Source organism: Benincasa hispida, chromosome 10, assembly GCF_027475165.1.
Source record: "Benincasa hispida cultivar pf3 chromosome 10, pf3_genome.v1.1, whole genome shotgun sequence".
NCBI lineage: Eukaryota > Viridiplantae > Streptophyta > Magnoliopsida > Cucurbitales > Cucurbitaceae > Benincasa > Benincasa hispida.
Genome location: NC_143487.1, coordinates 12,089,791 through 12,112,560, shown reverse-complemented (window position 1 = coordinate 12,112,560; position 22,770 = coordinate 12,089,791). Strand labels below are relative to the sequence as shown.

At 36.0% G+C, this 22,770-nt stretch overlaps 2 non-coding genes and 2 pseudogenes across 2 annotated transcripts; all 4 read left to right on the top strand.

The window, feature by feature from the left end:
* Positions 1-11,183: 11,183 nt before the first annotated feature.
* Positions 11,184-17,732, top strand: LOC120088931 (extra-large guanine nucleotide-binding protein 1-like; annotated as a pseudogene).
* A 3,091-nt stretch (positions 17,733-20,823) lies between these two features.
* On the top strand, positions 20,824-20,946 carry LOC120089593 (small nucleolar RNA SNORD14). The gene has a single exon (XR_005485268.1). It is a non-coding gene; the product is annotated as a small nucleolar RNA SNORD14 (small nucleolar RNA).
* A 457-nt stretch (positions 20,947-21,403) lies between these two features.
* Positions 21,404-21,525, top strand: LOC120089596 (small nucleolar RNA SNORD14). The gene has a single exon (XR_005485271.1). It is a non-coding gene; the product is annotated as a small nucleolar RNA SNORD14 (small nucleolar RNA).
* Positions 21,526-21,621: 96 nt separating this feature from the next.
* On the top strand, positions 21,622-22,510 carry LOC120088930 (UBP1-associated protein 2B pseudogene; annotated as a pseudogene).
* The last annotated feature ends 260 nt before the right edge of the window (positions 22,511-22,770 follow it).

The following is a 22,770-nucleotide window of genomic DNA, read 5'->3' as shown; positions in this document are numbered from 1 at the left end:
TCAAATGATAAGCCCTTGCAAGTAAGAGTTCATAACTCACTTGGAATTATTGAGATCAAGTTACATATGGTTATCCTATGAAATATTAATCTATTCAGTCAACGTTACAATCCCCTCCCACATTACCTCTTTAACCTAGAAGGAGATGTAAAAACGGTAAATATCAATCCTTTTGTGATACTTACTATGTACACGAACTTGCTTTACTTGACAATTCCTCTTAACTATTACACAACAACATAATTTAAATTATTATTTACTCAACAACCAACTTTAATATTCATACAAGTCATTTTTCATAAGTCCCAAAACCAATGAGATACAAATTGAACCTTAAGATATTGAAACTATGTAAGAAGACCAATCATCTGGTAGATCTCAACTTCAAGTGGCAACCGAAACTCTTTCGCTACTTGGGAGGAAGGGGAAACAAGACAAAAAAGAATAAGTTGGGAAATCTAGTGAGTGGTGCTTTAATATAAACATAGGGTATTGAGACATCCAACCAAGTTTTAAAACAAGATCATCATCAGAATAAACATATCAAAACAATATAATGGCATGATCATAAGTTTCCTCGAACATATTAGAGATAAAGTCCACATAGATCACATCAAGTCCCGAAAAGCAGACCAAACTTTGTACTCACGTGCTCATTACCTCGTTGCTATCTACATACTCAGCGCAAGACAATCTATCTAATGTGCACACATGGATATATCTCGCCATACATACTCGAGGCACGCTGACAATCCCAACCAAACGTATGCGAAGTATACTTGACAATCTCAACCAGATGCACATGAGGTATGCTAACATTTCCCGAGTATATAATCCAGTGATTTGAAATCTTTTTTCGATCAACCACATAATCTTATTTTTACCAAATCCACCAACACATGATATTCCACCTAATCAAAACCAAACTCAGAGATTCAAAACAAAACAAGTTATTTTCATGGAACTCATATGGAAAGAGTAAATAAAATCCATCATAATACCCTTGTAAACCATATATAAAATGTATTTATCCAAACTAAATAGTTCAAACTTGCAGAAAACATATTTGATCATGCTCAGTTTATCACAAATCATACTTATAATACCATATATATAGAATATATGGCAAAACATTTGAAAATAAACCACTCACAGTTTAACTAACTATTCTTTAAATCACTTGCTCCTCCTTCCAATTTGACCTGAAACATAATCCATGTGCAGGAAATGATCCTAAGCTGAAGCAAATGATCGCCTTGTATCAATGATTTCATTTTGGACAGAACTCAAAATTAGAGAAAACGTACTGAAGGATAAACTTAAACATATAGCCTATAAGCATGCGATTAAAAAATTACAGAGAAGAATGAAAGGTTTTCACTTACTCTTGTTGAAAACCCTTCTTCATGTTTTCCTCTTCCATGAGTCACAAACACTGCATTCACCACATCTTCTATACATACAAATACCACCATAAGGAAACCTCGCTATTCTCCCACAAGGGATGAAGTTATGGAACTTCTTTAGAGATTTTGGTAAAAGGGAAAGGCAAATTTTTTTTTTTGGGAATTGAGAGAGATTTCTTCTTCTTGGGGAGTTCTCTGTGTAACAATCACGTATATATTATGTCTTTGTTCACATAGATAATTAGAGAGAAGGGGAAGAGATTTACAATAACTCCCTTCCATATGTATAGAAATAACTCTCATATAATAGAAGTTCACTACAAGAAAATTGATTTTCAGTAACACACAAAACGTGTTGCTAAAGGTCAAAAGGTGCCACTACAAATATTAGCAGCGTGGAGACCCACATCACTAAGAATGCTGTTGTAGTAGCATAGTTGAAGGTTTTAGTGACGTATTCATTGTGCGCCACTAAAAGCTACTTTTACTAACACACACGTGTTACTAAATGGGTACTTTTAGCAATACATTATTTGTCACTATTTCTTTTATACAATGATGTTGAAAAATGCGTCAAAGAAAGTTAACTTTTAGCAACATATAAGTGTCACTATAAATTTGAAGCTGTTTCTTTTAACTACAATTTACTGACGTTATAGAAAATGTCGATAAAAGTATTTTATTAATTAAAAAAATAATATTCGATTTAATATAAACATGTTACAAAATTTAAAATATAATAATCTTTTGAACAAATTAAGAATCAACTAATCATTTTATATTCTAAAAAAAATTACGAGTGAAGATACACATTTCTAACACTATTATTGAAACAAAATGAAATAATACCAACTTGGTCACAAGTTTACATGACAAGTTATATCAACAAACTTCAATAATTTTCTAATAAGTGAGTTTGAGTAATATCAACCTAAGATATAAATATCAAGTTACATCAAGTAAACGATGAACACAATTAGTACCAAACACTAGATAACACTAGTTTGCATAACAAAAGTTCCTACAAAAGGTCTTTAAAGCATAAAATGTCAGTTTGAAACAAAAGTATAAATACCAATCCAAGCTCTTTCCATTTCCATCCAAATTCAACATCAAAATCTTGTATTGAAGACCACCGAGACATCAAATCTGACAAATAAAGAAGTGAAATATGTAGGCTCATGAGGATAAATAATTGACAAAACCAATCAAAGTAACTCAAATATAGCAAAACAAAACTAATCAAGAAAACTCATCCAAGTAACTCAAACACAAAACCTTGAGCAACTATTTCTTAAGTCCATACTAAAGGGACCGTCAAAGACCTATCCCTTAATATGATGTTGGGGGGGGGGGGGGGGGATGAATAGCAGAACCATCCTGTTGAACAAACACCAAAACCATGCTCGACATTTCAAATTCAAGAAAATTCATCAGCATAGTAATGACCTCAAAGAACTATCCTAAATACAATTGGAGGGGGGGGGGGGGGGTTCAAAAGCACAATCCAAACAAGTAAGCTCATCAAAACTAATAACAGAGACTAATAGAACCCAAATTCATTTGGCAAAATGGCTAAACATAAACATATAGACACATATAACTCAATGGAAACTATAAATAAAATTGTAACCTAAGCAAGTAAGCCTATCAAAACTAAGAAGAAAAACTAATAAAACTAAATTCACTTGGAAAATGCATAGACATAAAAAAAGAAAGAGAAAAAGAACTTATAACAATGAAACAAAAACAACTCAAATTATTTAAAAAAAAATAAAAACAAGATATTGAAACTCATGAACTAAGATGAACTATTCAATAAACACCTTAAACAACTCATCAGAACTAAAAGAAAAACGAATAGCAACTATTTTCATTTGGCAAGATATATAAACATAAACCGAAAAACTTATAAATGCATACAACTTAAAGGAAACCATAAACAAATTATCAACAAATTCACTTGGAAAAGACTACCATAATTGCAGGATAGTCAGAGCACTCTAACACATATTCTAATCTAACACTTTAGAAAAAACTAGAGTTTTAAGAAGAATGTCTTAAGATATTACTGTTGGATTTGGTGTCCTAAATCTCATATATCTGTTAGTTTGTAAAAAAAAATTATATATTTAATAAAATAAAAGGTATTTTATTAACATTTAAACTGCATTAATTGAATCTAATAAACTAAGATCTAAGATTATTTTATGAAACTTAAAACATATACGTGGTTGATGTACAGGTGGATCATGTTTAAGTAATAACCTAAATGATTTGTAGTAAATGGATAAGGTTGGGTACCTTATCCTAGTGACACTACGAATACGACCCGCTTTATAGTTACTACAATTGTTGTAAAGTGCTATAAATGATTTGATCATGATAATTCATGTAGAGACATGTGAGTGAGGGTATTTTATACAAAGAGTTTATATAAGACCGAACCACGAAATGAATAGTCTCTCTATATAACACCGTTACTAGAAGAGACTTACATTTCATCAAGATGATCATAAGTGACTTAACCTTAATCCTAATTGAGCTGTGAACTCCTGTTTATGAGGACAATCCTTTGATCGGTATGGGTGAGAGTGGCTATGTTAGCCGATTCAACAAGCCTACCTTTTTGGGGATTTGTCCGAGTAGGGAGCTAGGAACACAACTACACAATATGGAAATCATTCATTCCCCATTTTAGGGAAAGTAGATAAATTGCTCTTTTAATAGTTGATTCTGGGTCTTGAACAATGGATTTAAGTTGAGAATCAGTTTTTGGGTTAATTTGAAATGTTCAAATTAATAAAAGGGAATTTGATTATATATGATATAATTAAATTAATTCAATTATATATGATATAATTGATATAATGTATTTCATACATTATATGATTCAAATATATTTTTTATGAATAAGATTCATAGTTATTAAATTTAATATAAATATGATTTATATTAAATGCCATAAAATAGAGAAAAAGAACTATGGTTTATATATTGTATATGATGCAGTATTAAAACTATAGATTATCAATATAATATGATAAGTTTGTTATCATATTTATTTATATTTATTAATTATTTGATAATTAACTTCTTTTTCTCCATAACCACCCTTAGTGGGTAGTTATTTGGTTTTATGGAAAGAGTGGGATAAAAGAAAATGGTTTTCTAATTATTCCTTGAGAGACATCAGATATACTATCTAGTTACTACAAGATAGCTTGAGAGACTATATGATAGCTTCAATATCTAAACAATCGAGTAACTTGTCTATGCGATAGACTTTTTCATCTACACGACTGTGTTGTTATCTACTTGATTGTCTTCCTCCTCAATCTTTAAACCTTCCCTCTAACCAAATTAGCCAGAGTCCACCACTTTTGGATTCTCACACTAAGAATACCAAGGTATCTAAGTGGTAGTGTTCGGTTGGTTCGAGGATCTACTAGCTGCTTGATCGAGATTGTTTGAGTTTCGCAGCGTTCGTGAACAAATTTGATTGAGAAATTTATTTGAAGAAGGGTTCTTCAAAGGTATAATCTCTTATCCTTTGTTTTTATTTCAGAAACATGCTATAATTTAAGTTTTGTGCATGAATGTTTTATATGACTGTAAATGTATACGTTCAATCACAATGGGATTTGGACGATTCGTTTTCGCTCAAAGGTCCTCTATAAACGGAGTTCCTTTAGCCTACCCCTTGGAGCAGTAAGTTGTGGGTTAGCAGGTGCCTTTCCCCTTACCACCCTTCTTCTTCTTCTTCCACTTTCTGGTGTCGTAAGAAGAAGATGCAGACTGAAGGATCTCATAATGAAGAGTTCCATGAGCGCGTTCGGATCGTTCCAATTTCACAGTGACCGAAATACATAATATACATTCAAACACACAATTATGCAAACAAACAGTAATTAACGTCATGCTTTGAACAAAAAATAATAAGGGAGAGAGTTCTCATACCAGTTGAAGACGCTCTTCAAACTATAGAACTCAACGCAGCGGAAGACCTCTACCCGATCAACCAACGCCCAACAGATGCATCGACTACAGCAACACGAAAAACCACAAACCAACAAATGCAGTGGGGACAACACCACCAGAAAGGAGCCTTAGGTATTATCGGAGTGAGAACCCAAAGCATGGTCTTCGGTGAATTTGGTAGAGGTAGGAGAAGAACTGATCGTGTAGGCGATAAGCAAGTGGGAGAGAATATGAAGCTATCGCATAGCAAGCTATTTATCGCTTAGAAGAAACTACATAATCGTGTAGATTTTACTAAACGATTGTTTAGAAAACAATAGACGATCATTTAGCAAACACGAAACACTATACGATCGTTTAGAACTTATTGTGTGATCGTTTAGGTGCTAGGTAGACGATCATGTAGGCGCGAGGTATGCAATCGTTTAGGCGCTGAACGACTATCATATAGGCTATCGAATTTAAGCGATCGATTACGTTTTCACACCAACGCCAATCTTTCGATCTTTTTCCGAACTCTTCAAAATGAAACGAATTTCATTTTTATTCATCGGTTACAATAACCGACGCTGTTTCCCACTAACGCACGTCCGAGAGAGATTTTAGGTTAATTATCATATAATTAACCAATTAAATAATTAATAAAGATAATCATATTGTATTTTTACCTTATAGTTTAATATCACATATCTACTATAGTAATTTCTCCTTTACTTGATATAAATCATATTTATATCTAATTTCCTCCAAAATAATGTATCTCATACATTTAGCCAATTATATCATATATGATTAACCACTCCAATTACATCATATATAATTGAACTTCCTCTTGTCTATTTGAACATTTCAAATTAACCCAAACACTGATTTTCGACTTTATCTAAGCTACCCAGAGAACTGATGCGTTGGAAATATGATTTGATTATGGTGTATATTTGCGGTGATGAGTTATGCGTTGCACATAAAAGTTTTCCTAGTAAAACCCAAGTATAAATCTCACTAGGTTTCCTGGTAAGTCCAAGGTCGAACACAGGGACTACTGAGTTACTATGCGACAGTAAATCTGATTCCTTTACGGTGGCAAAAACAAATAAGTTGGATGGTGTTTTGTTTAAGTATATTTCCTATGTGACGGATTCGAGTAAAGAGTTAATGAAATCGAGAATCATAATGAGTATGCGATGAACGGGTTGAGAAGGGATTTAGCTAACACTTCCTAAGATTGCGTTCAAGTTATGCGATCGTGCTACATACACACAACAGCATGTCATCTCTCAATGCAAATGCCATAGTTCCTATTTCTAAGACGCATGCGATGTATATGATAATGTCGATAGGACTTATGTCTAAGCCTCTATTCTTGTCTATGCGATGATGAATGATACACACATACACAAGGTGACCACATACTATCATATCCTATTTCTAGGGTGCATGCGATGCATAATAGCAAACAGAACTTATGTCTAAGTTTCTATCTCTTGCTTATGCGGTTCTAATCTGACTTTCTCAAGCCTAGATTCTAACTTGACTATCTCATGTCTAGATTATTTCTTTATACTACTCTCTCAAGTATATCTAAAGGGTGACTGGCGTATACATAAGACAAGATGATCGCATAAAGTGTAAATTTTAGGTCATGCTAGCTAAGTACTTCTCGACCCATTAGGAAATTTAGCTACTCATGCAAAGTATGGAGAGATTGAACATAAGTTGAAATGAGATTTCCATTGTCTATAGATTAAATGCAGAATACAGAATAACAATAGAATGTAGAGATAAGAAGCCCGGTAGTAATGTCTTGCTTCTCATGGCCTTTTATACTTTCTTTTCACTCCAACTCTGCCCAGAAGAATATCCTTGCTTTCGCAAGTGTTGGCCCTCTCTCCGTTTGTAGCACTTCCCGGTAGTCTTTCGAGCTGTCTGGGAATGATTTCTCGACTTCTTCTTTTTTTCGCTCGTTTCCGTCTTCTAAGTATGACTATGAATAGACTAACGGCTAACTATCTTGTATATGATATCTATTCTATATGACAAACTCCTTTAACAATGATGGCCTTCGGTATTTATAGAGCTCAAGGGGAAGAAGCTTTTCTCTCTAATGATTGCAATGATGGACGGTCATTAAATCTCCTACTCTGATGCGCCGATTATTGGTCACCAAAAATTGAGTGTACTTGCTACAGTGTGTCGTTAATGGCTTGTCAACTAAATTCGGATTTGACCGTCATTAGCTTTCCGTCCCATCGTGATTTATTATGCTATCACCTTGATACGCAGTCTTTATGTGGCCACTTTCTTGAGCAACTTCTCGCTAGCGCATACGATCACATGAATTTGCGATCACAATCTTTCAATGCGCGCGGATGCCTAATTCCTTGGATCGCAATTTAACTTGCATCAATGCATTTTTCCTGCACAAAATAAGTAAACTAGCTACTTTTATGCGATGGGCGCATGCGATCACAATTTTCTCAGTTTAACGCTTTTGGACATGATTTTGTATATTTTTACCGTCACATTCCCTTATTTTTTTTACTTATTTGCGCTGTAATAACGTGTATTTCTACCCGTTATTAGGGACCTAATGGACATGTGGCTCGAAGCTCCAACAGTCCGTGAATAGCTGACTAAACTCTTTAGCCACGAGATCCATCATCCGTTAACTGTCAAGCATTCCACTAAAGACCAACAGCTGAACTCTTCTTACCACAGATATATTTCTGTGTCCATCAGATATAACCAATTATGAGTACAATGACCATTTACAGATGCTCATAAGTACAGCTGGGCCAAAGTACCGTTTTTCCCCTATAGTTATATCTCACTCCTTAAGTACCACTGATTCCTCTAATGAACAATACAACATAGTCCAACTATGTGTGAACACCACTCGGGCCAAGAGAAGGTGTGTAGCGCCACATCGTTCAAGCCCTGGAATCAGCCCTTAAGAAAGCTATCTATCTACTTACCCTTGCTTTGGGGAAGGACTGAATTCCATCTTGTGTAGTTGAGTTCCCAAATCCTAAATCACACGAATCTCCAAAATAGTAGGTTTGAATCGGGGACCTGGCCACTCACACCCATACAAATCAAAGAACCGCCCTCAATGACAAGAGTTCCCAACTCACTTAGAATTGAGGTCATGTTACCTATGGTCATCCTAGTGAAGTGAAGTCTCTATCATGAACGGTGTTATATAACGAGACGTTAACACTTCGTGGTCAGGTCTTATATAAACTCTTTGTATAGGACGCTCCCGTTTGTATGTCCTCAACACGAATGATCAGGATCAGACCATCTATGACAAGTCACAACACTTGTGACCATTCCACAAAGCGGGCCACATCCGTAGCATTACCAGGATAAGATTTTCCTCTTATATCCTTATACTACAGAACATTTTGGTTATCACTCAAGACATGATCCACTTGTATGTCACAACATTCATGCTTGATTTACATATAGATAACCAAGTATTTTAAGTTTATTGGTTTGTGGTAAAGCAAATAAAACATGCAACTGAGCAAAATACAAGATGTGAATTAAAATATCATATATTATACAACACAAATGTTCGTACAAACTACAAACATGAGACTTTAGGGAATCAACCTCAACACAGACTTAGTTCCAAAGGTCGAATATTTAAGGAACTTTTTGGAAGATGAAGCAACATTTGCCTCACCAACCTTATTCTCCTTGCTTTTCAGCAAAGATTGGAAATTCTGCAACTCATTGAGTAAAGTTGTAAGGTTGTAGTCAACCCTGTTCAGAACAACGTTGCTTACACAATGAAGGAAGCTTTCTGGTAACGACTCCATAATAACGCTAACCTGGTTGGCCTCATCGATGCTCGACCCGTTCATCTCCGCCATGTTGAAGTGAACCATCATGTTGAGAACACGTTCCCTAACAAATGTTCCCTCTTTTATGCGTGAGTTGAAGATGTACTTAAGAGCGTCGTGCCTGAGTTGTGCAGACGGTTGTTCGAACATTCCCCTCAGGGACTCCATGATCTCACGTGCAGTGGCCAAAACGTCATTAAGGCTGGCCTAGATATATGCTTGAGCCTTTTCGTGTTCAAGGCTCATACGTGTCTCGAACGTTTTGGGCAACGGTAGAAGGTGGAATAGAAGGACACTCCTCCGTAAGGACGAACCTTAGATCATTGATGATCAAAATCGTATTAATAGTATTTTTCCAACTAGCGTAATTCTGGCCAGTTAGTTTATCGGTGGCAAGTAAAGACAATGTAGTAGTAGCCATAATAAAATTGTTCAAAAATGAACAAACTTAATAAGTCTACTTGCATTAAACCACTTTTAGAACCAATTTAGTTTTAGCAAAATAGTTCTAGTGTACCCTAAGTGACATCTACTTTGTAATGATGCTCCAGTGAGGCAGGATAAAAGTCACCGTAGGGTGATCAAGTGCCCCTTCACTGGAATGAGACAATCCCAACCATTAGACAGAAACAACTCCTTGTAACTGAATTTAACAATCACCATTGTTAACATTCTTAACAAATTTTGTGTAAGTGTAACCCCTCATTTTAGGTCCTAGAGTCCCACCCTAATGAGCCAACCTTAGGAAAAAGTCGATTAGGACAAGAGACTAAAGAAACCCTATCCATTTCTTGAGATCAAATAAAGAGTTATGCAGAACTACCATCCTTTAGGGGGACACTCCCAAGGTGCCACAAGGCGATGCACAAAACTTTATCCAACCTAATGACAGAGAGCGAAGGATATGTTGTCACACGTCCACTCCCACTTACTATGAACATTTTTTTCATTCACCTTGTTATTGACCTACCCAAATGCCACCTGTAGCGGGACTCTCTAGTGGAGCCTCGAGGCCGAGGATAGATCTCACGGTGTGAACTTTTAGGGAGAAACATGTAGAAGTAAAGTGAAGTATAATATACCCCATTTACCTCCCACTGAATGTTCTACCTAAGGTTCATTAACTTAGAAAATCCGACTACCGATTTTAAGTAAGTGATTTGTTTAATTTGCTAAAAAACAACACTTTCTTTTGATGATTAAACAAGTTTGATTCAAGTCTTATTAAACACTTTAACAGACTTTCATCAAATTTGCATGCATGTGACAAATCTATCTAATTCACCTTTCCAGGTAGGTTCCCAGGTTGGGGTGCGACTTTCCCATCGACTTAAGTACCTCAGCCTAGCCAGAACCAGCCTTAGCCAAAAGATCCCTTATAGATACATTTGTTACATATTTAATCTTTTATTAATCAATTTAATCCTATTAAACCAAATTAAAAGATTAAACTTAGATTTCTAATCTCATTAGAAAGGTGATCTTAGGTCTATCTCAATCAAATTTTAAAATACTTTTAGAAAATGATTAAAGTCTAAGGTTTGCATGCAACTCTTTATTGTTGATTTTAATTCTAATTTCATTAATTTTAACCCTTATAGCAAATGAAACAATTAAAATCATTCCACATGGCTTAGCTAGACATACATAAGCTATTTATAACATTTATAAATAAATCTAAGTGTCATGCTTCATGCAATATTCATTCATTACTAATATATAACTTCTATATAAATAAGTAATGAACTAAGCATACATTCCATGCTAACATTTAACCTTATATTATAACATTTATAATATAAATGATGCATGGATATGCTATAATAGATGCATATAGTATAACTCTTATATTATATGATGCATGAGCATACTTTAAGTAATTTAATCATGCATATTAATATATTATTGGGTTAACCATACACTTCACATGTTTCTAGCGATTCACATGGCATTATCAAATGATACAAGTATTGGATAAGAATCTACAACGCACTAGAACACCCTTATTGATGATCCTTTACTCCGACAGCATCTAGGGTTCCTCGAACAATGTGATAAACTAATGTAAAAACATAATAATGATCGTTAGAATAAAATACTCAGAACATGATATAAAATGATGTATGAAAGAAAAATGCATAACCTATGATGGGTTTTAAAACTATATGACATATGATGTGGCATATAATATAAACATACATCACATGCATATTTAATAAAAGTTTATGGATCGGAATAGTATATCTCAAAATCGAAAAAGAAATGCTAATCTATTACAAAAGTTTGAGTCAACTGGGTCTTGAACCGTCTGCATTGAATCCCCTTCACTTGATCGTGTAACAAACCTTCTGATTGTCGAGCAACGAGCGTCGAGTGGAAATGATCGTGAAGCAACAATCGTGTAGCTTAAGACTATGCGACGAGCATTAAAGTCCATGCGATCGTGCAATGCGCTTCAAGTAACACATGCCATGCGATCATGTAGCTAACGGCTATACGATGAGCATGATAGTCTACACGATCGAGTACCAAGCGTTGAGTATCGTATACTATGCGATTGTGTAGCTACTGACTATGCGATGAGCATGATAGCTTAACGATCGTTTAGTGTGCATGCCTTGCATCGAGTATCAAATACCGCACGATCATTTACTCCTCGAGCCCCTACATGATCATGGAGCCAATGCAACACGATCGAGTAAACACTTTACACGATCGCGTAGCATTAGCTATGTGATCATTTAGAAAATGCTACACGATCGAGTAGAACAATTCAACATGAACGCATAGCCAAATCTAACCGCTCGTCTAGTTTAAGCTGCACGATGCGACCACCGTTTCATCTTCTCCTGCAACTCTTGCGTCTAAAGCTTTTTCACGAATGACTCAAAAACTCTAAATGAATACAGACTCGATTGTAAGAAACAATGCCAAAAAACGCAGGGGCCTTTACAATTAACTTTTGTAAACTTAAAGAAAAACCATAAAAGAGACAACTATCCCAAAACATCCATCAACAACATCCACAGGCATTTAACAGTTAAACGCATTGTAGAAACTTATAACCCACCAAACTATAAACGAAATTCAGCACAACAAATGGAATTTGGAAATCAGAACACAACCTGGCTCTGGTACCAATTGAAGGATCTCTTTTGACAGAGAACCTTTGAGTGGAAGCGGATCCTCCAAACCCCATTTCGATTGAACACACATTTACAGTCAAGTAAACAAATTATGCATAAAAGATAAATTACAACATGCTCTCTCATAAAAAACAAAGGTTTAAGAGACTATACCTTCGAAGAACCTTTCTTCAAGTAAATCTCATAAGTGTTCACGAATGCATCGACAACACAAACTCCCTCGAGCAGCAGCAAGAAACAACACAAACTCAAACCAAAAGGAGGACACTACCACTTGTTAAGCTTGGTACTCTCAGTGTAAGAATCCAGGAGTGGTGGGCTCTGGCTAATTTGGGTTAGAGGGGAAGTTTGGAGTTGGAGGAGGAAGACGATCAAGGAAGAACTAACACTATCATATAGAGTTTTGTTCTATCGTGTAGGCAATCAAGTCTATCGCATAGACTTTCTTACTTGATCGTATAGTCTCTCAAGGAATATTGTGTAATCACTCAAATCGTGTAACACTTAACTCATGAAAATAAAATAAAATTTTATTTTATTCCATTTTGTCATAAAACTGAATCATTCCCCACTAAGGGTGGTTAGAGAGAAAAAAGGTCTAATTATCAAATAATTAATAATTATATATAAATATGATAACCAACTTATCATATTATATTTATAACCTATAGTTTTAATATTGCATCATATACAATATATAAACCATAGTTCTTTTTCTCTATTTTATGACATTTAATATAAATCATATTTATATTAAATTTAACGACTATGAATCTTATCCATAGAAAATATATTTGAATCATATTCAAATATTTATTCCTCCAATTAATCAATAATATATCAAATACATTATGTCAATTATATCATATATAATTAAATTCCCTCTTATTAATTTGAACATTTCAAATTAACTCAAGAACTGATTCTCAACTAAATCCATTGAGCTACCAAGTGGACCTTATTGTAGCTTAAAGCTCCAACGGTACATGCATAACTGATTAAACTTTTTAATTACTTCATCCACTATCCATTAACTGTCGGGCACTCCATTAAAGACTAACAACTGCACTCTTCACACTACATATATATTTTTGTGTCCATTGGATATAACTAATCAACAGTACGATGACCCTTCACAAATTGCTCGTAAGTACAACTGGGCCAAATTACCGTTTTGCCCCTGTAGTTAAATCTAACTTCTTAAGTACCACTTATCCCTTTAATGAACAATAGATCATAGTCTCACTATGACTAAACCCCTCTCAGATCAAGAGTGGGTGTGGCACCACATTGTTCAAGACCTGAAATCAGCCCTTAAATGAGCAATTAATCTACTTACCCTACTTCGGGGAATGAGTGAATTCCATCTTGTGTAGCTGAGTTTCCAGCTCCCTAATCAGACGAATCCCCAAAATTGTAGGCTTGTTCAGTCGGTGATCTAGCCACTCTCACCCATGCAAATCAAAAGATCGCCCTCATAGGCATAAGTTCACAACTCACTTAGGATTAATGTCATGTTACCTATGGTCATCCTAGTGAAATGAAAGTCTCTATTATGAATGATGTTATATAATGAGACTAAACATTTCGTGGTCCGGTCTTATACAAACTTCTTTGTATAGAATATCCCCGCTCGCATGTCTAATACATGAATGATCAGGATCAGATCATCTGTAGCACTTTACAACATTTGTAACACCTACAAAGCGAGATATTCATAGTGTCACCAGGATAAGGTGTCCAACTTTATCCATATACTACAGAACATTTAGGTTATCACATAAACATGATCCACCTGTATGTTTCCACATACATGTTTAAATTACAACGATAACCTTGGATGTTAGTGTTGGATTTTATGTCCAAAAACTCGTGGTATGTAAACAATGGAACTTATTCTGAAAATTCAATAAAGGTGTTATTGAATAGATCTATTACTTGAATATAAATCCAATAAACCTAAAAGTCCCTTGACTATTGGATGAGTACTTCAACTTTATGTGGAGACATAAAGGTGGATCAGGTTCAAGTAAATAGTCAAAATGATCTATAGTATATAGATAAGATTGGGTACCTTATTCTGGTAACACTGCTGGATATGGCCTGCTCTGTAGTTGTTACAAGGAGTTGTAAAGTGCTACAAATGAAGTGATCTTAATTTGTTCATGTTGGACATGAGAACTGGGGGTGTCCTTGTGCAAAAGAGTTTGTACAAGATCGAACCACGAAATGAGTCACTCTTACTTTATAACGCTGTTTACATTTTAAGACTGACTATTTCAAAGCGATGACCTAAGTAACTTGACCTTAATCCTGAGCTAACTATGAACTCCTGTTTATTCGGGATTTCCCTTAGATTTGCATAGGTGGGGGTTGGCTCAACAGCGCCGGCTCAATAAGGCTCCCATTTCAGGGGTAAGACTGGATAGATAGCTGGGGACATAGGGTGCAAGAGGGAATTCACTCCTACTCGTTTTAGGGATAGTAGAGAGGTTGTTCCCTTAAGTGCTGATTCTGGGGCTTGAACAAGGGATCCCGTCCTCTCATTCGGTATGAAAGGGACTCGGTTTTGTTGATTGGATTACAAAATAATTGTTCATTAGGGGATCAGTGGGGACTTAAGAAACAAGAGGTAATTTCGAGGGTAAAACAGAGATTTGACCCAGTCGTTATTACTAACAACCTATGAAAGGTTAACTTACTAATCATGGTTATATCGAGTGGACATAATATATCTATAGTGAGGGGAGTTCAATTATGGGCTTTAGTGAAGTGAACCATTAGTTAACGAATCACTAGAAGAAATTCGGGCTTTAATGTCGATTGGAAAAAGTGAAATCGGATGTATAATGTCGGTTTTTTTTTTAAAAAATGGATCTTTAATGTCGATTGTAAATCGACATTGAAGATGGGCTTTAATGTTGGTTTAAAACTGACAATAAAGGAGTAATGTTTTTTTTCTTATTTTATTAAATAATATATCCGTAAATCACTAGCGCGCTCCTTCTCTTGCCCAAACCCTTCTCTGTCGCATCGTTACGAAACCTTACCTCGCCCAATCCCTAATCCTTTCCCTCGCCATCCGTCGATCATTTTCTTCCTTCGCCATCCGATGTAATGTTTAATATAACCTGATCCCAGCCTCTGTTCGGTCGTACGTGGTGGCCGGAATTAACCGCCTCTTCAACTTGCACTCTTCTCTCTTCACTCTCGTCATTGAAGAGACCACCGGCATATCCCCAAATCAAATCTTTGAAGCCGCCAAGATCTACTTGTCCACAAAAATCACCTCCGAAACCGGCCGCCTCTGCATGGTTTTTGCCTACTCATCGATCAGTCAAGGAAATTCTTCTGAGTTATTAGGTGATGCTGAGAGCTCTTGCACGATAGAGTTTTCTGGAAGCTTTTATAAACCGCAAGGAAGCTCAAGTTCTTTGATAGCTTCAAATTGTAGGAAGGAAAGCATAGATTTCAATGATATCAATCAAGTTGACTGGGTCTCCACAGAATCAATACTGAGTACGGACTATCCATCTTCCCGCGTTTCATCTATGAAAGTTATAAATGAGGGAGGTGGTGATGGTAGGCGATCAACTGCAACATTTCTTGACCCCGTGTCTGATTATACATAGAATGAAGAGTATAGTCAGGATGGGCCAGAAACATTGCGAATGAGAAGAGAACCACTAAGAAAAGGAAAGAGATGATCGTGTTATCGATGCTACAAGGGGAACTGGTATACTGAAAAGGAGGTCTGCATCGTGTGTGATGCCAAGTATTGTAGCAACTGTATACTTAGAGTTATGGGTTCAATGCCTGAAGGTTGCAAATGTGTTACTTGCATAGGTTTTCCTATTGATGAGTTTAAGTGAGGAAATCTGGGAAAATGTTCCAGAATGCTTAAGAGACTGCTGAATGTGTTGGAGATTCGACAGATTATGAAGGCTGAGAAGTGTTATGAGGCGAATCAACTGCCACTAGAGTATGTTTGTGTGAATAGGGAACCTTTATCTTTTGAGGAGCTTACACTGCTACAGATCTGCCCCCACCCACCAAAGAAGCTAGAACCAAGAAATTATTGGTATGACAAAGTTTCTGTTCTGTGGGGAAAAGTGAATCTTATTACCTTGAGTTTTCCTCCTTTTCTTTTATTTTCAAGATGTAATTCTTGGATATGCAATTAAACATTCTAATCTATTTGACAGGAAGGACAGAAACCTTCAAAGATAATTACTCCTTATCTTAACATCGGTGGGCCTATTAAGGCAGATGCTAGCAATGGAAATACAAAGATTTTTATAAATGGCCGAGAAATTACAAAAGTAGAGCTCCGGATGCTGCAGGTAAATTTTGTACCTGTAACCTTTGTCTCTAGCATAAACTTCTAAAGTTAAAAGGTAATATTTGATCGTTGTAGTTGGCTGGAGTTCAATGCGCTGGTAATCCACACTTTTGGGTCAATGAGGATGGATCGTACCAAGAGGAGGGTCAGAAGAACATCAAAGGGTACATATGGGGGAAGGTACTATCTTGTGCAAATAGACAGTTAATTTTGATTTTAGCTTACACATGTAGCTATAACTGGTCATATACTTGTTTTTAACTTCTTGATTACATTTTAGGCTGGAACGAAGCTTGTCTGTGCTTTGTTATCACCACCGGTTCCTTCTAAATCTTCAACTTGTTCTGGGGAACCAGACAGCAACCTTGTTTACAGAACTTTTCCTGACTACCTTACTCTTCAAAAGCTCCTTTTAGTTGGTTATGATGGATCTGGGACAAGTACTATATTCAAGCAGGTAGTCTCTAATTGGTCAATTGAGTATATGGTGCATCGTACCAATATCACTAAATTGTCTTTGGACAGTTCCATTGGTGGTTATATTATGAGAAATGATGCTCCATTTATTTTATCTCTGAGATAATGTGTGTACTCTGTAGATTTCTTTAGTAATCTCAATTTTGTCTGCATTGCACTCCTTGATTGCAAATCTTTAGTAGTCCAATTAAGTTGGCAATCTCATTTTCTAAATGCTTTTGCACGCCAAAATTCTATATAAGGATGCACCTTTCTCTAAAGATGAACGTGAAATTATTAAGTTGAAGATCCAGAGCAATGTGTACGGATATCTTGGTATAATTCTTGAAGGCCGTGAGCGATTTAAGGAGGACAGTTTGGCTGAAATAAGGAAAAAACTATCTGATGAAGTTGACCCTACTGGTAGGAGTTATGATTCTTGCCTCAATATCTATTCAAGGCATTAGACAAAGTTACTGTTCATGTGCTTGCTAGTTACCTTGAACAACAATTTTGGATAATGACTTAGGCTTTTTAGATTTAGCATTCAATTGTCTGTCAAATGCACAATTAGTGTTGAATAGTGAGCTTAAATAAGGATAGTGAGCTACCATGACTACCTTGTCCTTCGAGATCGCTCCCAGTGATGGCTTCCAATCAGTGGCTAGTTTCGCCGCTGAAGGCAACAACGTGCTTTGTTTTCTCCGCCGATGATTTCTGGTGGTAATCAGAGTTAGATATCTCACCTCCTTGATGCCTGGGGCCTCCGTTTCCTCCGGATTCTCTATACGTGACATGTTCACCAGCACGCAGCAAGAAACAAACTCGAAAAGGAATTTCATCGGGAAATTAACCGCTCTAGTGAGTCTCTCGATGGAAGAAGAGTGGTCAGAACGAAACCAAAGCTCTGATCCGACTCCGTGGAAGAAGCGAGGTTGAAAGTACAAAATATTTACTATCGCTACCATTGACTGATACAGCAGGAGTCCATTTTCCGTTCCGTCGTCTGTCATAGAACTCCGGTAAATGTCCCTCCCCGTTCTTTGGAGAGTGCGAATGTGGTCAGAGAGGATTTACATGTCCAGAGGAGGTGAGCAGATTGAAGAGGTGATCAGAAGAAAGAAAGAGATGGAGTTGCAGCTGAGGTCAAGGATCGGAAGAACCGTTCAAGCTCTATTTTCAGCACTGTTGAAGCCAAGGTTTGTCTGATTCGTTCATGTTTTTCATCTCTCTCTTAGATTTGTCCATGAAATCCGCTCAAGCTCCGTGCCAATACATTTAAACATGTTTTTTAGGTCTGGTTTGTCTCGTTTGTCTGATTTGTTCATTGTTCAAGCTTCATTCTAGCTATTTTTTTTGTTTGTTCCAGTGTCGGCGTAGCTAAGGTCCGTTTAAAGTTTGTTTTAGGTCTTTCAAAGCAGCTATTTTTAATGGGTTGTTTGGATTTTAAGGAGTTTAGCTATATTGTTTAGATCTGAGTGGAAGCCTCTTAGGTTTACTCTCGTTTTCAATCTAAGTCATTTGTTATTCAAAAGGTGAAATATTCTTTTAATATTTATTTGACATTTAGTAATTTGAAGTTATTTCAATCTTTCAATTTTTATTTTAATGATTATGTTTCTTTTTGGTGAAATTATAAATTGGAAAATTTTTTTCTTCATGAAGAGTTGAACCATAAACTAAGGTTTTTTTTTATTCAGTTTCATTTTCATAAGGCACTGCATAGTCTTGTCACAGGGAAATTTATCTTCTTCTTCTTTTTTTTTTTTTTTAAAAATTATGAAGAAGATGACAATGATAAAGTTAGAAGGATAAAACTAGAAACTAACTTGGTCAATAACAAAAAGATGAAGTTATCAACAGTGAGAATTTTATCATTTTTTTATTTTCTACATAACTTCAACATATTTTTAGTTTATTTTCATTATCTACATTAATATTTTTTTTCATTTTCACCATCTGGAAGTCATTGAAGAAAAGGCTGGCAATCAACATAGGAAGATTGGGAGATTGAGGAAGTAGAGAGAGATTCCAATGTAAAGTCATCAAGAATTTCATGGATGTTGACATCTTCAAGCCATTGCTTCAGGTACTCCACACCACAATTCTTGTTGAGCCAGGGTATATATTTTGGTAGATAAAGGAAGTCCAAGATGAAAAAGGGGAAAAAGGGCAAAAGAGGAGTTTTGTTTAGAGTATAAATGGACAAAATCCTATTCAAAATCGTTTTAATTCAATGCAGCAATGTAACGAGTTGTTACATACAATTTCATCTTTTTAACATATTTCTCTCTTATTGTGCCTCTTTTGGTGGTTAGATCTCTACAGAAGACTATAATCACTGCAATGGTTGTTAATCAAGGAGGGTGTTATGGTGGTTGGAGGTATTATTTTACTGTATTGATTAAACATAGAATGGAAGTGTTGTTGGATATAAACAAGTTCATTCCCTAGTGCTTGTATGCAAAATTAAATTTGTTTGCCTATCGTTAGATTCTCTAAAACTTCCATCTTACTTATTGATAATGACACTCACATGCCTGTGGAAATGGCATGTGAGTGTCATTATCAATAAGTAATGCCATTGTGGAAAAAGAGGTAAGACTTTTATAATCTTCTTTTGTCTGCTTCCATAACTATGACACTCACATGCTTTGAGGGTACTTTCTTGAGAAATTCTCTCTGTCTATTTTCATATGACATCGTCACCGAGGTACATGTGAGAATTTGATTGAAGTATCAGTCTTGGAAGCTTAAGTCGTAGGATGTTATTTGGGCATTGCTATTATGACTTGCTTGCTGAGCTAAATGAGTACTGAGGACAGGACACCATAGTTGAAAATTAACAGCATTCCTCAGGAGGTCTTGCAATTTTCCATGTTTATAGGAGAATGGTGTTATGGTGTATTTTTCAGTGCTGATTATAGGTGAGAGTCATGTGTCATGATGGTGCACGATCTATGACAGTCGATATATTAGAAAAATATAGCAATCAATTATTATCTTCATCATCTTTCTTTGTGACTGAATTAACGGCTCTGATATGCTTTAGTGGATATAGACATTGTTGAACTACTCTAACAATGCCTATAAGATAGACACAATTTTTCTCGGTTCTTGGTAACTGACTAAACGATCTTTGGACTCTAACATCTTATACACCATCATTTTGTGTGATATTGACAATTTTATCTTCATCAATTATTATCTTCGTCATCTTTCTTTGTGTGTTTTTTTTTTTGTAAAAATCAACATGATCTTAAATTATTGCAGGCATTTGTTCTAGAGCTGGTATCATGTATACTTTAGATACCGGTGAGCCAGACCAAAAACTAAAATCCAATATGTTCTCCTTGAGTGAGGATGGTTTTTTAGATTTGTTTTCCCAAATGCGTTTTAGATTTGTTTTTGGTTTGATTTTCTTCTACTGGAAGGCAATAAATTAGAGTCTCAGATGCACTTCTAATATTTCGTAGCGTTTTCAGCGTTGTACGTTGTCGACAATGATCTTTGGGAGATGAGATTCTGGCATTTGCTTCCTTTATGATTCTTATGCATTCAGATTTTCCCACATTTTATATTCTCTTTTATTGTTTTTTTATTTGATTTTTCTTATTGATTTGTATGATGATTTGGTAATGAGTCTGTGATGATACATTTAAGGCTTGTTTCTCAAAACATTCGCAGTGGCCGCCTGAGAGCTTTCGCCTTCGCCAGGCTTGAGAGCTTCTACTGTTTTTATCCTTCCTTGGATGTCTGAGGCTTTATTTAAGAGTTTTACTTCTAGTTTCTCGACGATTTGATTTTTAAGTTTTTGTTTTATAATGCATGTTCGCTCTTCAAAACCCCCCAGCTACTATTGTTGGGCTTTAGACGAGTTATATATTACTGATCATTGCTGCTTGGAAAATCTTATATACAAGTACTATTGCTTTTATTTGAATTCTTGGTTTTATTTGTTTTTCACCTATCACTGAAGAATCATTTGAACTGTTGGTTCTGCTCTTAGCTTATATTTTAACCTCATTTGAACTGTTAGATCTGTTCAGGACTTGTTTGTAACTTCATTTCCGTTTGCCACTGGAAATCATTAAATATTTTCCTTCTGTTCTTAACTTATCTTAATACCCCATTTCCCCTACTTTTATTTCCCTTTTTTTGAGTGTCATCTGGTGGTATCTAAATGATTCTCCATGCTCTATGTTAGGTTTGATGTTTTGATATCAATGATGATATCTTGAAGGCTTGTTTCTCAAAACATTCGTTGTGGCCGCCTAAGAGTTTTCGCCTTTGCCAGGCTTGAGAGCTAGTACTGCTTTATCCTTCCTTGGATGTTTGAGTCTCTTTAACTCTTTTGGAAATACTTCTTAATTTTTTATATTTTTGTTGATGCCATTTTTCTAAGGGTTGCTTTTCCCAATATATGCTGCCATCTTGGAATGTCTGAAGCAGTTCTGAATCTATTTGCTTTGTCATTATTCAATCTTCATCTTTCCATGAATTTTTATCAAGCTAATGAAAAATATTTGATGGAGAAACTTTATAGCCTTTTGTTTGCAAAAATGGTGATAGGATTGAAGGAACCCCAGAAGAAGATTGGCAATAGGATGACTGTTTGTCAGTTAGCTTCGGTTGGGCCTATTCCACCGACTAGTGTGGTAGCAACTCCTCAAGCACCACCTGCTTTGGAATATACGCAGAGAAAGATTTATGTGAACAATGTTGGAGCTGATGTAAACCCCCAGAAGTTGCTAACTTTCTTTTCCCAGATTGGTGAAGTTGAGGAAGGACCTTTGCGGCTTGACAAGATGACGGGTAAGCCTAAAGGTTTCTGTTTATTTGTGTACAAGTCGCTAGAAAGTTCTAGGAAGGATAGAGAAGCCTCACAAGAACTTTGAAGGCCATGTCTTGCATTGTTAGAAGGCCACCGACGGTCCCAAGCCAGGGAAGGCTCAGCACTAGTATCATACACCAAATGCGCCGTTTCAAAGTAATAAGAATCCTAATTATGCAGATGGGGGGGCCTCTAGATCGGGGCACTTAATGGCATCTGCAGGGCCTGGTGTTGGTTATAACCAAGGACCTCCTTAAGCATTGAACCCAGCTCTTAGTCAAGCTCTGACTGCTTTGCTGGCGGGTCAGGGTGCTGGGTTGGGGCTCACTAATTTGTTAGGGACACTCGGATCTGCTGTAGGGCTGAATCCAGTAGTGTAAGGCGCGGGACCTGGAGTACAAAGTGGGTATAAGAGTCAAGCAAATATAAGCCCTGGGGTGATGGGATATGGTAGTCAAAGCGGTATGCAGGGTGGATATCCAGGAATCTGGTGAAAATGGTAGTTCTTTGCAGCTTTATGAGAAGCTTAGTTCTTCTTATCCGTCCCTCCTTCAACCTCTCATTCATGAACGAAATACTGTAAGTACAATCCTACAATGCATTTTCAGTTCTTACTTCTGCATTTATTTGTAATCACCATTTTTTCATTTCGACATTCACAGTTACAAAGTTCGTAATATAATTGCATTTGAAGTACGTTGCATAGTCTCTGAAGCATAACAAGGCAGTGAACAAGAGCAAGGGCACATGAAGG